Source organism: Magnolia sinica, chromosome 14 (assembly GCF_029962835.1).
Source record: "Magnolia sinica isolate HGM2019 chromosome 14, MsV1, whole genome shotgun sequence".
Lineage (NCBI taxonomy): Eukaryota > Viridiplantae > Streptophyta > Magnoliopsida > Magnoliales > Magnoliaceae > Magnolia > Magnolia sinica.
In genome coordinates this window covers 64556264-64572384 of record NC_080586.1, presented here as the reverse complement: position 1 = coordinate 64572384, position 16121 = coordinate 64556264, and positions in this window count along the sequence as shown.

Genomic DNA, 16121 nt, shown 5'->3' with positions numbered 1-16121 from the left:
CAGTCAATTTCCTTCACTTCACAGTCATTTCCATGCATTTCACGGTCAATTCGCTTCACTTCACGATCATTTTCATGCATTTCACGGTCAATCTCGGCAATCCCGTTTTGATTCACGGTCAATTCCATGCATTTCACGGTCAATTCCCTTCACTTCACGGTCATTTCCATGCATTTCACGGTCAATTCACTTCACTTCATGGTCATTTTCATGCATTTCACGGTCAATCCTGGTGATTCCGTTTTGATTCACAGTCATTTCGATGCATTTCACGGTCAATTCCCTTCACTTCACGATCATTTCCATGTATTTCACGGTCAACTCGCTCCATTTCACGGTCATTTTCATACATTTCATGGTCAATCCCGGCGATTCCGTTTTGATTCACGGTCATTTCGATGCATTTCACGGTCATTTCACTTCACTTCATGGTCAATTCACTTCACTTCACGGTCATTTTCATGCATTTCACGGTCAATCCCGGCGATTCTGTTTTGATTCAAGGTCATTTCGATGCATTTCACGGCCAATTCCCTTCACTTCACAGTCATTTCGATGCATTTTACGGTTAATTCCCTTTACTTCACGGTCATTTCCATGCATTTCATGGTCAATTCGCTTCACTTCACGGTCATTTTCATGCATTTCACGGTCAATCCCGGCAATTCCGTTTTGATTCACGGTCATTTCGATGCATTTCGCGGTCAATTCCCTTCACTTCACGGTCATTTCCATTCATTTCACGATCAATGCGCTTCACTTCACGGTCATTTTCATGCATTTCACAGTCAATCCCGGCAATTCTGTTTTGATTCACGGTCATTTCGATGCATTTCACGGTCAATTCCCTTCACTTCACAATCATTTCCATGCATATCACGGTGAACTTGCTTCACTTCATGGTCATTTTTATGCATTTCACGGTGAATCCCGGCAATTCCGTGTTCATTCATGGTCAATTCGACGCACTTCATGGTCAATTCACTTCACTTCACGGCCATTTCCACGCACTTTGCAGTCAATTCACTTAACATCACTGTCATTTCCATGCATTTCACGGTCATTCCCGATGATTCTGTGTTCATTCATGGTCATTCCGACGCACTTCACGGTTAATTCACTTCACTTCACGGCCATTTCCACGCACTTCGCGGTCAATTCACTTAACTTCACTGTCATTTCCATGCATTTCACGGTCATTCCCGGCGATTCCGTGTTCATTCACAATCAATTCACTTCACTTCACGGCCATTTCCACGCACTTCACGGTCAATTCACTTAACTTCACCGTCATTTCCATGCATTTCACGGTCATTCCCGGTGATTCCGTGTTCATTCACGGTCAATTCGACGCACTTCACAGTCAATTCGCTTCACTTCATGGCCATTTCCACGCACTTCGCGGTCAATTCGACGCACTTCACGGACAATTCACTTCACTTCACGGCCATTTCCACGCACTTTGCGGTCAATTCACTTAACTTCACCGCCATTTCCATGCATTTCACGGTCATTCCCGACGATTCCGTGTTCATTCACAGAATGAACACGAAATGGCCATGAAGTGCGTCGGATTGACCATGAATGAACACGGAATCACGGGGAATGACCGTGAAATGCATGGAAATGACGGTGAAGTTAAGTGAATTGACCGCGAAGTGCGTGGAAATGGCCATGAAGTGAAGTGAATTGACCGTAAAGTGCGTCGAATTGACCATGAATGAACCCGGAATCGCCGGGATTGACCATGAAATGTATGAAAATGACCGTGAAGTGAAGCGAGTTGACAGTGAAATGCATGGAAATGACCGTGAAGTGAAGGGAATTGACCGTGAAATGCATCGAAATGACCGTGAATCAAAACGGGAGTGCCGAGATTGACCATGAAATGCATGAAAATGGCTGTGAAGGGAAGCGAATTAACCATGAAATGCATGGAAACGACCGTGAAGTGAAGGAAATTGACCGTGAAATGCAACGAAATGATAGTGAATCAAAACGGAATCGCCGAGATTGACCGTGAAATGCATGAAAATGACCATGAAGTGAAGCGAAGTGACCGTGAAATGCATGGAAATGACCGTGAAGTGAAGGGAATTGACCGTGAAATGCATCAAAATGACCGTGAATCAAAATAGAATCGCCGGGATTGACTGTGAAATGCATGAAAATGACCGAGAAGTGAAGCGAATTGACCGTGAAATGCATGGAAATGACCGTGAGGTGAAGGGAAATGACAGTGAAATGCATCAAAATGACCGTGAATCAAAATGGAATCACCGGGATTGACCGTGAAATGCATGAAAATGACCGTGAAATAAGCAAGTCGACCGTGAAATGCATGGAAATGACCGTGAAGTGAAGGGAATTGATCGTGAAATGCATCGAAATGACCGTGAATCAAAACGGAATCATCGGGATTGACCGTGAAATGCATGAAAATGATCGTGAAGTGAAGCGAATTGACTGTGAAATGCATGGAAATGACCGTGAAGTAGAGCTGGGCATCGGACCGAGTCGGATCAGATTTGGTCCAACTCGGTAGGGTCTGAAAGATGTCCGAACTGATCCGAATCCGTCCTGATCGGTGACCGAGTCTAGAAGACCTTACCTGAACAGATCCGTTACATGCTTGGCCTGACCCGAACCGAGTCCAACTCGGTCAAGGAAACCCGGTCGGATCGGATTGGTTAAGGGTCGAATTTTTCAACAGTGAAAATCATTATCCTCGTTGCCATTTTCGGTGTGGTCCATTTGAACTTTAAATACGATTCATTTTTTTTTCCAAATGTTTTAAAATTATCACAAAAAATGATAAACGGTATGGATATATTAAATACATCATTGTGGGCCCATAAAACATGGATCTCATTTGAGCCGTTCGTACAACTCGGAGCTCAAGAATACAGCTGGCCGTATTGACGTGCACGGCACGCTAAAAGGATGCGGATTTCCTGCGAAAGATAAAGTTCGTGTGTGGGATCGTAGGTGGGGCCCACCGTGATGTTTTTCAGGAATCCACTCCGTTCATCCATTTTTTGAGATCATTTTAGAACATGAGACCAAAAGTGAGCAGGATCCAAGACTTAAGTGGGCCGTATTAAAGGAAAAGGTGGTTAGGTAAATTCCTACCGTTGAAACCTCCCTGGGTTCGACGGTGATCTTTACATGACATCCATACCGTTAATAACATCATTCCTACTGGGATGAACTGAAAAAACAAATATTAGCATGATTCAAAATGTCTGTGGCCCTACGAATATTTCAACTGTGGACGTTCAATTATCACTTTTTCGGCCCACTTGTGCATTGGATACGGTTCATTTTTAGCCTCATGTATTGAAATGAACTCACAAAACGTATGGACGGGGAGGATTTCGCACAAACATCGCAGTGGGTCCCACATGGGTTCCCAGCGCATGAACTTCCTTTGGCAGGAAATGCGCATCCGTCTTGGCACGACACGTCTTTTAACCTACAGCTAGCTATAGCTAGCTTTGTGTGGGTGGTACACGGAAACAGATGGGCTACTCCTCCTGCCACCAGCCAGGTGGCTGTGGTCGGTGCTGTGTAGGCCCCACCATGATGTATGTCTTACATCCATTCCGTTCATCCATTTTTACAGATCATTTTAGACTTGATCAACAAAATGAGAGAGATATAAATCTCAGGTGGACTACACCACATGAAAACAATTGTTATTGGATATCCACCATTAAAATCCTCCTAACGCCCACTGTATTGTTTATTTGACATCCAATCTGTTGATTAGGTCATACAGGCTCAGATAAAGGGAAAAAACAAAAATCAGATTGATCTAAAACTTTTATGGCCCCAAAATGTTTTGAATGGTCGATACTCATTCAAAACTGTTTCCTCTAGTCCACTTGAGATTGAGAAATACCTCGTCTTTGGTCTCAGGCCTTAAAATGATCTTTAAAAATATACAGACGGCATGGATGAAACAAATACATCATGGTGGGGCCCACAGAGCACCGACCACCAGCCATTGGCTGGTGTCAGGGGAGTAGCCAATCCATTTCATGGTACACCGGTGAATTCTCTTATTGTAGTGAGTAATCTCTGTTGGGGCCCACCCTGAATGTATGTGTTTTATCCACGCCGTCCATTCATTTTTCCATATCATTTTAGTAGTTGAACTTAAAATTGATGAATATCCAAAGCCTTAAAATAAGCTTGCCAAATGGATAGAAAGTTAGGATATAAAACATACCTGCTACTCTATTTCTCTTTCCCTCTTTCTCTCTTCCATACACAATATCATTTCTCAATATATCTCTCTCCAGCAGAGATATCCGAGCTCCGTAACCCTCTTCTTGTCTTCTTCTTCAACAGAAATAGAGAGATATGAAGCGAGAGAATCAAAGATATGGAGAGATAGAGAGATATAGAGAATACATCGGGTGGGATTTTTTGGCGCCGAACCTAAAGTATAAGCGGCAAAAGTTATACACACACACACACACACACACACACACACACACACACACACACACACACACACACATGGTCCGGATCGGGTCGGTCCGAATCGGATCCAATCGGATCGGGTTACGGATCGGGTCGGTTCGGAACAGGGCTTACCCGGATTCGACCCGAAAATAATTCGGATCTCGATTACGCTACCCGATCCTGACCCATCCTGACCATCGGTTCTGTTCGAATCGGGTCGGATCGAGCCGGATCTACCGGTTCGGGTATGAAATGTCCAGCTCTACCGTGAAGTGAAGGGAGTTGACCGTGAAATGCATCGAAATGACCGTGAATCAAAACGAAATTGCCGTGATTGACCGTGAAATGCATGAAAATGATCGTGAAGGGAAGCGAATTGACCGTGAAATGCATCGAAATGACCGTGAATCAAAATAGAATCGCCGGGATTGACCGTGAAATGCATGAAAATGACTGTGAAGTGAAGCTAATTGACCGTGAAGTGCATGGAAATGACCGTGAAGTGAAGGGAATTGACCGTGAAATGCATCGAAATGACCGTGAATCAAAACGGAATCGCCGGGATTGACCGTGAAATGCATGAAAATGACCGTGAAATAAGCAAGTCGACCGTGAAATGCATGGAAATGACTGTGAAGTGAAGGGAATTGACCATGAAATGCATCGAAATGACCGTGAATCAAAACGGAATCACCGGGAATGACCGTGAAATGCATGGAAATGATGGTGAAGTGAAGTGAATTGACCGCGAAGTGCGTGGAAATGGCCGTGAAGTGAAGTGAATTGACCGTGAAGTGCGTCGAATTGACCATGAATGAACACGAAATCACCGGGAATGACCGTGAAATGCATGGAAATGACGGTGAAGTGAAGTGAATTGACCGCGAAGTGCGTGGAAATGGCCGTGAAGTGAAGTGAATTGACCGTGAAGTGCGTCGAATTGACCGTGAATGAACACGGAATTGTCGGGAATGACCGTGAAATGCATGGAAATGATGGTGAAGTGAAGTGAATTGACCGCGAAGTGCGTGGAAATGGTCGTGAAGTGAAGTGAATTGATCATGAAGTGCGTCGAATTGACCGTGAATGAACACAGAATTGCCGGGAATGACCGTGAAATGCATGGAAATGACGGTGAAGTGAAGTGAATTGACGGTGAAGTGCGTAGAAATGGCCGTGAAGTGAAGTGAATTGATCGTGAAGTGCATCGAATTGTCCGTGAATGAACATGGAATTGCCGGGAATGATCGTGAAATGCATGGAAATGATGGTGAAGTGAAGTGAATTGACCGCGAAGGGCATGGAAATGGCCGTAAGTGAAGTGAATTGACCGTGAAGTGCGTCGAATTGACCGTGAATGAACACAGAATTGCAGGGATTGACCGTGAATGAACACAGAATTGCAGGGATTGACCGTGAAATGCATGGAAATGACCGTGAAGTGAAGAGAATTGATCGTGAAGTGCATGGAAATGACCGTGAATATAAACGAAATCGTCGAAAATGACCATGAAATGCATGAAAATGACCGTGAAGTGAAGCGAATTGACTGTGAAATGCATGGAAATGACCGTGAAGTGCATGGAAATGACCGTGAATCTAAACGGAATCGCTGGAAATGACCATGAAATGCATGAAAATGACCCTAAAGTGAAGCGAATTGGCCGTGAAATGCGTGGAAATGACCGTGAAGTGAAGGCAATTGACCATGAAATGCATGAAAATGACCATGAATCAAAATGGAATCACTGGGATTGACCGTGAAATGCATGGAATTGATTGCGAAGTAAATGAAATGAACGAAATTGACCGCGAACTGATTGAAATTGAATGCGAAGTGAATGAAATGGATTTTCGACCATCAACCTGATGGAATCTTGAAAAATAACCAGGTTGGTTAGCTAAAGTAGCTTCTCCTACCCCAAAATCATATAGGGTACGTCAAGTAACTAATTTTGGTTTAGAAGATATTCTTATTAAATGAATAAAGAAAGAAATGAAAAAAGAGAGAAAAAAAATTATATGCTTATATGTACATATTTATATAAATATTTATTAGAGAAAATTGTAGGTAGAATAAAATTCTCCATGTAAAAGAATAAAATTAAAAAAAATTAAAAAATTTTCATAGAGTGGCATAGACTACAGTTGTGGCTACGGTTATAATCCGTAGCTATTGGTAAAATACCTTCGGTACATATCAAATACTCTTTGATATGTATCGAAAATTGCAAGATTTTTGAGGCAAACTCGCTGGACAGTTCTGGAGCTTTTTTGATTAATCGAAAGATCTTCGATGCATATCGAAAGACATATCGAAAGATCTTCGATACATATAAAAAGACATATTGAAATGGCAGGGGCTACGGCTATGGCTACGATTATAACCGTAGCTATAGAATACCCCTAGCCATAGGTTCCTGGTTTTATTTATTTATTATTATTATTTTTTAATTTTTTCCTATTGTAATCCTCCCATTTTTTGTGGGTCCTATTATGAGGTATTTGTTATATCCAAACCGTCTATCTATTTGGAAAACTCGTAGTAAAGCTTGAGAGGAAAAATAAGACAGATCTAACTATCAAGTTGACCACACGGTAAAAGGCTTTGGAGGATTGAATGACTAGCATTGAAACCCTTTTAGGGTCACAGAAGTTTTGGATCATTATAAAATTTGTTTTTCCTCTTCATCCAGGTCTTTGTGACCTTATGAATAGATAGGATGGAAAATAAATGTTATGGTGAGCCCTACAAAAGTTTCATCGGTGAAAATCAATTTTCTGCTGCTCTTTGTGGTGTGGTCCAGTTGATCTTTGGATATGATTTTTTTTTTTTGGATAATGCTCCGAAATGATCTCGAAATATGGATGAACTTTGTGGATATAATAAATTAATAACTGTGGGGCCCACGTAACGTTGATCTCTTTTGAACGGTTCGTACAACTCGGAGTTCGAGGAGCGTCAGCGCTCGTATTCGAGCACCAGGCGAACCGCTTGAAGGAAAAAGCGGGGGCATTTTCGACCTTCGTGAAGGCCTCCGTACAGCTGGGGCTTATTTTTGGAAGGTAAAATGAGGTGGGCTTCATCTCGGAAATGGGCCATAAATGGGTCGTACAGTCGGAAATTTCCTCCGGGAGAACCTGATGGTTGCCAAGCAGGCGCTAAATACGTGTTAGAATGGCCTGATTAAATGGTATGAAATTGCATTAGATAGAATTAAGGCAGTTGCACAGTGATTAGGGCCTGTTTGGTCGTGGAATTGAATGGTATGGAATTTTATGCAATGGGATTAACATCGTTAATGCATAATGATTGCCTGTCAAGAAATACCACGGTATTGTAGTCACCCAATCCCTGCTTGGGATAAAAATTTTGCTACAGTAAAACAACATAAGATTAAGCAAAATCATGTTTGATGGACAATGGAATTATAATCCACATACAACGGATGTCATTCACTTGTAAACAATGTATATGGATGGATGCATGCATCAATGTGCGGCCCACATGTGTAGTGAATTTCAAAATTGATAGAAATCTTGCATGTGAGACTAAATGCAATTCCTTCCCACCTAATCCCATCATTTTCCATACTCTCCAAATGATGGATGGAATCGCGGGAACCAAATGCAATTCTATCCCACCTAATCTTATCTAATACTGTGTGTCAAACACTATATTAAGTAAAGTGTGCGTCCGATAGAAGGAATTGTAATTAATGTACCACATTTCATAATTAATGTCAGTCACCTGTAGGTAGAAGCAACTAAAATATCATGAGTAAAGGGCACATATAAATGGACAGTATAAATAAAATATATGTATCAACAAGAGGCCCACCCATATAATGGATTTCCAAATTCACAAGTATGACACTCATCTAAAGTAGATTTGTGTCTTCATGGGCACAAGGAGATGGGGCTCACGATCTCTCTGGACACCTTATGTTCAAATTGTGGAGATTATGGACCTTGGTCCATTTTTGAAGACTGCACCCAAGTAGGAGAAGATTTATGCCAAAAGTATCTACTATTGGATCTGGATGATACAATGTCAGGATTAATTTAATTCTTCTTGTTGGTTGTTTTCAAATGCTAGATAAAATTTATGCGGGATCAAATGCAATTCCATGCCACTTTATTATTATTATTATTTTTTTAAGAAAAAATTTTCACATGCACGCACAACCCCACTCAATCACACTGTAGTGGAATTTCACCACCTATGCAATTCCATCCCACTTGATACCAGGCACCAAACATGCCCTAAATTACACACGAACAAGAATAAATTGGTCAAATTGTGAGACCTAATTTAGATGGATCACAAGTCTAAATTTCACATCAAACCAAAATGAAAGATAGGTGGAATTTGATGGAAAATCAACAGTTGAGATCTACAAGTTATAAGTGCCTGCATATCAGATCACCATCTCTTGGAGTATCAAATACTCCAACACGCTAGTGTACCTTGCATTGGACGCCACTTGCCCGGAACCAGTGCCAGCAGCTCCCTGTAACCTAAAGCTCAAGAGCCCACCATGTTTTTTGTGTTATATCCACTTTGGCTATCTGTTTTGTTGGCTTATTTTAGGACATGAGTAAAAGGGATGTAAAAGCTCTAAGTTGGCCATATGAATGAGGATTGAATGCCCATCGTAGAAACCTTTAGTGGATCACAGAAGTTTTGGATGAAGATGGTATTTTTGTTTCCCTTCATCGAGGTGGGAATCACCTTACAAATGAGTTGGATTGCATATATAAACATCATGTGGAACCCAGGAAGGTTTCAAAGGTCAATGGTGGGTCTCTCTATTCCCTTTGTCTTTTGTGGTAGGGCCTACTTGAAATTTTAGATCTCCAGCGTTTAGGTTCATGTAAAAAATGAGGTGATGAAATGAATGCATAAAGTGAATATAAAAGTTTAATATCTTCTCATGAATTAGTGGCCAAATCATTAAAGAGCCTCGATTCAATTAAGACAAACATTGTTGTGGGCCCCACAAAGCTGTATGTTAAAGAGGAGTGTCTAACTTTGGGTTATTGGCGACTTGCAATCCCCTCCTGATAGGTTACCCAAGTAACTTCAGCAAACCGAGAGTCAAGTCAATGAAACTTTCATGAGATCTAACATGTTCGTCATGTATGCTGCCTTTTACTAACCATTCAACCCAAAAATCTTGGTAATTCAAAACTTGGGATCGTCTGGCACAGATTTGGGGGATTTGAGGGTATTCCAAATCCATTGGTTGTTTGGTAGGGTGGATTAAAGAATATTTCAAATCCTTGCTTTTGACAAGTTTTGTATAATATATGGTTCTTTCCTTTTGCTTGGATTTCCAATCATCTCTCTTTTTGTCTCATTTTTTTAAAAGAGAGTTTCATGTATAATATATGTTTCACTAGGCTATTGATTTATCATGCATGTGACCCGCTGATGATATCCTAAAATAATTAGACTATCAACTGCATCACTAAAATTACTTTGAATTATCTGAGCAGTTCAAACATTGTCCATATAAATCAATGGTTAAAAATCAGTGTTTAGTTGGTCGATTGTGAATGTTTAGTTGCTCATATGCTTGTGGGCCTTTTGAGGCATGGAATTTCATCATATTTAGCTAAAGTATATATTTCAATTGGCTTATTATAATCATTGGGTTAAACATCATATATGTACACTAATTAAGAATTTTAAAGTTGATTTAGTAATTAAATTCAAACTACTATAAATATATTATGTAATTTAAGTGCATAGCTACCTTTGGATTATAGTGGATTTCAAATCTAGGGTATCAAACACAGTCAAAGAATATTGAATTAGGTATTCCAAATCTAGGGGATTTCCAATTCAGGTATTCCAAATCCACAGTGCCAAATGAGGCCGGGTAAGAGACACATTAAGAAACAATTGAGATAAATTGCATATCATTAATTTTCTATAGGGCCCACCGTGGTGTTTATATGCCATTTAATCCATCCATATGACAAGTGCCTCATTAAAAAGAAAGAAATAGTCCAAATTTATAGCATTACAAAATACCTTAAGAATTATGGAGATGAAAAAGCTTTGGATTACAGGCAAGTCATGTCCTCTAGCTCTAAGCACCTTCAGGGTAACTTTGGCAAACTAAAAGCCACATTGGTGAAATTCAAGAAATCCATCCTGTCATTCAACCCAAAAATCATGATAATGCGGTACCAAAATAAGTACCATGGATTTTATATGTCAATCAATCCGTTCATCTAAGGTGCATTGTCGAGACAAAAGGGCTGAGCGAAAATTACGTTATTACAAAACAAGTGAGCTATACTAAGTGAATTTAAAGGCTTTAGGTATATTATTTTTTACCCATCTTAGTTGTTATCCAGATTAATTTTTCAAACCTAAACCAGGGTGGTATTCTTGGTGGACACTGTAATGTTAATTTATTTCTCTTGAGTTCAATAAAGTAGACTCCGATGCATCTCGCCCTACTCAACTTGGTTGAGTCATGGATTATGTGGGGTCCACTATGATATATGTGTTTTTTATATTGTCTAACCAGTTTTTCACATCATTTTAGGGCATAGGCTAAAAAATTATGCAAATCCAAAGCTTAAGTGAGCCACACCCAAAGAAAAACCTTTCTATGGATAATGACAACATAACTCTGACTTAGACTAAGGGAAAACACAAGTATAACTTCGATTGAAAACTTCCATGTAAGGAGTTCTTAATGATCCGCATTCAATGTCCTCTGTGTTCCACTTAAGTCTTGATTTGTTTCAATTTTCCGCTCATGCCCTAAAATAATATGGCAAAATGGACAGACAGTATTAATAAAAGCACACAAATCACAGTGGACCCCATAGAGCCCCTATGTGAGACAGGAAGCGGATTGGCTGGTGTACCACACACCAGCTATATAGCTGGTGTAGATACCTGTCGAGCTTTGAGTTGTATGAACGGTTCAAAGGAGATCAAAATTACATGAGCCTCACAATGATGTATTTATTATATCCACACCATTCATCAATTTTTCAAGATCATTTTAGAGCATTAGCAAAAAATGAATTATATCCAAAGGTCAAATGGGCCACACCAAAAATAGCGGCCGGATAATGATTTGCACCGTTAAAAAATTTGTAAGGCCCGTCATAACGTTTATTTTCCATCCAATCTGTTAATAAGGTCACAAATACATGGATGAAGAGGAAAAACAAATTTCATATTGATCAGAAACTTCTGTGATCCCCAAAAGGGTTTCAATGGTAGACGTTCAATCCTTCACTGCTTTTTGTAGTGTGGTCCAATTGATCTTCAGATCTATCTTATTTTTCGGCTCAATCCTTAAGACGGGCTCACCAAATGGATGGAAGGTTTGGATATAACACATACCTCATGATGGGACCCACAGAACTTGCTGATGTCAATACACCAGCTATATAGCTGGTGTGTGGTACACCAGCCATAAGTCGCTGATACACTTGTACTGTGCGACACTTGATTGGGAAAGACAGGCGTGGGACCACAGGTAAAAGGGTGGCACACTGGCCCGTTGGGTCTGAAATCGGACTGCATACTGAGTTATTAAGTTTTTATGGTATTGAGTAAACTATTTTAGGCCCACCGTGAATGTATGGTTTTATCCACTCCGTCCATCCTTTTTTTGAACTTATTTTAGCGGTAGAGCTCAAACTTGAAGCATACCAAATATCAAGTGGACCACACTAAAGGAAACAGTGGAAATAATGATTTCCACCGTTGAAACCATCCAGGGACAACAGTGATATTTATTTGTAATCCAACCCGTTCATAAGATCATAGGGACATGAATGGAAGGAAAACACAAATATCAGCTTCATCCAAAACTTTATTGGCCCTAAGAAATTTTCAAGGGCAGACGTTCAATTCACAATGTTTCCTGTGTGGTGTGGCTTACGGCAGACGTTCAATTCACAATGCTTCATTTTAGGGCTCAAGCCCTTAAATCATATGGTAAAATGGATATACAAAGTGGATAAAATACATAGATTACCCACGGAGTTTACTCAGCACGTAATCTGCTTCCTTTGGGTCCTGCTCAGCTGGATAGACTGAGTCCAGGCAAGAACCATGTTGTACTCATTATAGCGTATGGGCTTTATCCAGGCCATTCATCCATTTTTCTATCTCATTTTAGGGCATGATTATGATGCGGGGATGAGGTTGATAACCATCTTCCTCAAGGATAACTACTCTGAATCTACGGAGCTTCTCTAAACTCCTCATAAAGACTTCTCAAATCCATGAGGAAAAAAGAAGCAAAATAAAAATAAATTCTATAAAATTCTTAATTTGATTGATGAATAAAATAAACGAGTTCCTAACCCTTTAAAACAGGGATACTAAGCGATGAAAGAAATTTAAAAATCAAACTACAAATAAAACTCTTATAATTCGCAACTTACTATAAATAGTAAATTTTCTATGTAGAGTAAGTGTCCTACATGGCTTAACCACGTTATTCTCTTAAATTTTCTAAACACTTTTATGTTGGATACAACTCCTAGAGCCCAATGGATAAAGAGTTATAATCAAACTAAAACTTACTAAAAATAATAAATATGAAATTCAATCGTAAATATGATAGAATCTCGCAAATTTGGCATGGGTAACCCGGCATAGCTAGAGCTGGGCATCGGTCTGGATCGGACCGGATTCATCCTAACCCGATCAGATCCGAAATTCTAACAGGTGGACCCGAAATCGATCCGATCCGAGACCGAGTCCAGGTCACTTGACTCGGACAGATCCGATGCTTGATTTATTTGACTTGATTCGAGTCTAACTTGGTGAGGGAAACCGAGTCGGATCGGGTTGGACATTATTCAGATCATTTCATATGGTGTGGTCCACTGTAATCTTCAATGTATCATAATTTTTTGTTCAACGCCTAAATCGATATGTCAAAATGGATGAACGGCTTAGATAACATATATACATCAAGGTGGGCCCCACATGACCATAAAAAATTTGTATAAATGCTTGCTGCATGTGTTGTCCCATCGGGCAGGCTACTGAAGTAACGTCACCAAGTTCTATGGGCCCCACTACGCTGTATGTGTTATATCCACACCGTCCATCAATTTTGAGATATCATTTTAGGGCATGAGCCAAATAATGATGTAGATAACAATCTGTAGTAGACCACATCACAGAAAAAAGTGGGGAGAATGATTCCCACCGTTGAAACTATCCTAAGGCCCACCGTAATGTTTATTTGAAATCCAACCTGTTCAAAAGTTGAAAAAAAAAAAGAAATAAGGGAAAACACAAATACTAGGTTAATCTAAAACTTTTGTAGCCTTTAAAAGTTTTTAATGGTGGGCGTCACTGCCCATAGAACTTTCTATATTGGGGTCCACTGGAGCTTTGGATTTCATTCATTCTTTGGATATTGCCGTGAAATGATCTCTCCAAATGGATGGAAGGTTGGATACAAAACATACATCATGGTGGGGCCCAAGTAACTTGGTTAAGCCACTTTAATACATACTCTTACAACCTACCGTATTGACGTGCAAAGCAAGTAAATAGCTGTTGCCTGCCTGTTGACGTGCCGTGCAAGTAACTCATTCTCATATGTGAGTGAACTTTGTTAGGGCCCACCGTGAATGCATGTAGTGTATCCACGTCGTCCATTTGTTTTTTCAGATTATTTTAGCTGTTGAACCCAAAATTGATGAATATTCAAAGCTCAAGTGGACCACACCATAAGAAAAAGTAAAAATATTGATTTTTACTCCGGATCTGGCCGGATCAGAACGGTCCGGATCTATTCGGATAGGGTTTTCGATCGGAACGGTTCGGATTAACCACTATCTGATCTCGATCCGAAAACTAGTCGGATCTAAATGATCTTCCCCGATCCAGGCCGTCGGTTCAATTCAGAACGGGTCGGATCGGGTCTGATCGGGTCGGATCCACTGGATCGGGTCAAAAATGCCCACCTCTAAGCATAGCCGGGTTAGTTGGCTAAAGTAGCTTGTCCTACCCCAAAATCATATATGGTACGTCAAGTCACTCATTCCAATTTGTGAGATATGCATGTTTTAAGGTTCCGACGGTCCTGATGACTTCCGCCTCTGATCGGGTCTTCTCTAATTCATCTTAGACATGAATGTGCCTACCACCCGCTCTACATCAGATTACAAAATAGTCAAATCCAACACTTAAGTAGACCAAATAGTGGAATTGAATGCCTATTGTTGATAACTTCTCGTAAGCTACATAAGTTTTGATCAAGCTGGTATTTGTGTTTTCCTTCATCCGAGTCAATCTTGCCTTATTAACAAGTTGGATGGCAAATAAACATCATAGCTGAAGTTTTCAGTTGTGGTTGTCATTACCTCCCTTGATTCTTGTGGTGCAGTCCACTTGAGCCTTAGATCTCTTTTATTTTTGGGCTCATATCCCAGGATGACCTAGAAAAATGGATGAACAGCATGATAAAACCCACACATCATGGTGGGCCCCACAGAGAATGTGGCGGGATTTTTTATACAATACAAATTTGCCCAGGTTTTTAATTATTTTTCTGCATTAATATCATGATATTATTGTAATAAAAATTTCATATTTCAAAATCACCTGATATTTTTAGAAAATTATCACATGAGCATCGTCTATTGTATATCACGAGATTTTCAAACTGTTGGCGAGATTTGTCGGTTCCTTTTGAGGGTTTTTCTTTCTTTAGTTGGAGTCTGTTAGGCCCAAGCGCACCTCTACACGTAGGTACATGTGCTATGCTGGCACTCGTGCATTGAATCTGAGCCATTGTTTTAGTTGGGACTTATGGTTTAAATCAATATGTAAAAATTGATTTGGTGAGATGTCATGAATGCTGCATTTCTATGAAAACAATGGTAAGCAAGACATTGCCATTGGTTTCAAGTGCATGTGGCTCCTCTAGAATTTGAATGGCCTTATTTCATTATTCAGTTAATCTATGTCGAGTCTGACATGATTAACGGATTCGATTTCCAATTTGGCACGTGTATATTCGTGTGGAAAGATCTGTGTCAGCTAGCAAAAATTTTCGTCTATGCTTAACACGTGCTTTAGCTCGCAACAGACAAGTGGTGGGGCGATTTTTTCGAGCAAGATAGAAAAATATATCTCGGTGCACGTCTGGAGGACTTTTAGCATAGGTGTAAGATATTTGAGCCGTTTATCAAAAAATGAGTCACTCTACTCATCATATGGGCCACATATATTTTAAATCTGGATAGACGGTCGGGAGTCCCTTTTTCCCATATAGTTGCTGGCCAACTGATGAATGGAGCATATTGATTGTTGGATTAGGGCATGTTCATTGAGCCTCCCACCTGATGAATGGAGTGAATCTCTCACATATGCCACGTCTACATGGGCTAATATTATTCATTTTGTTAGCATCTGATCATACACGATCAAAACCATCCATCTAGTATGAAATTTTTAACTATAAATCGTCCACATGTAAAATTCTAATAGGATATGTATTAAGTGTCATTTTCTGCGGGAGTATCAAATAACTCTCCTTTTGTTTGAAAAACTTTAATAGTCTTGCCAAATGTCATAGTTTCTAAGCACGCAAGGATGCGTCTTGCTTACGACAAAATGATCGCTGGCCCATGAA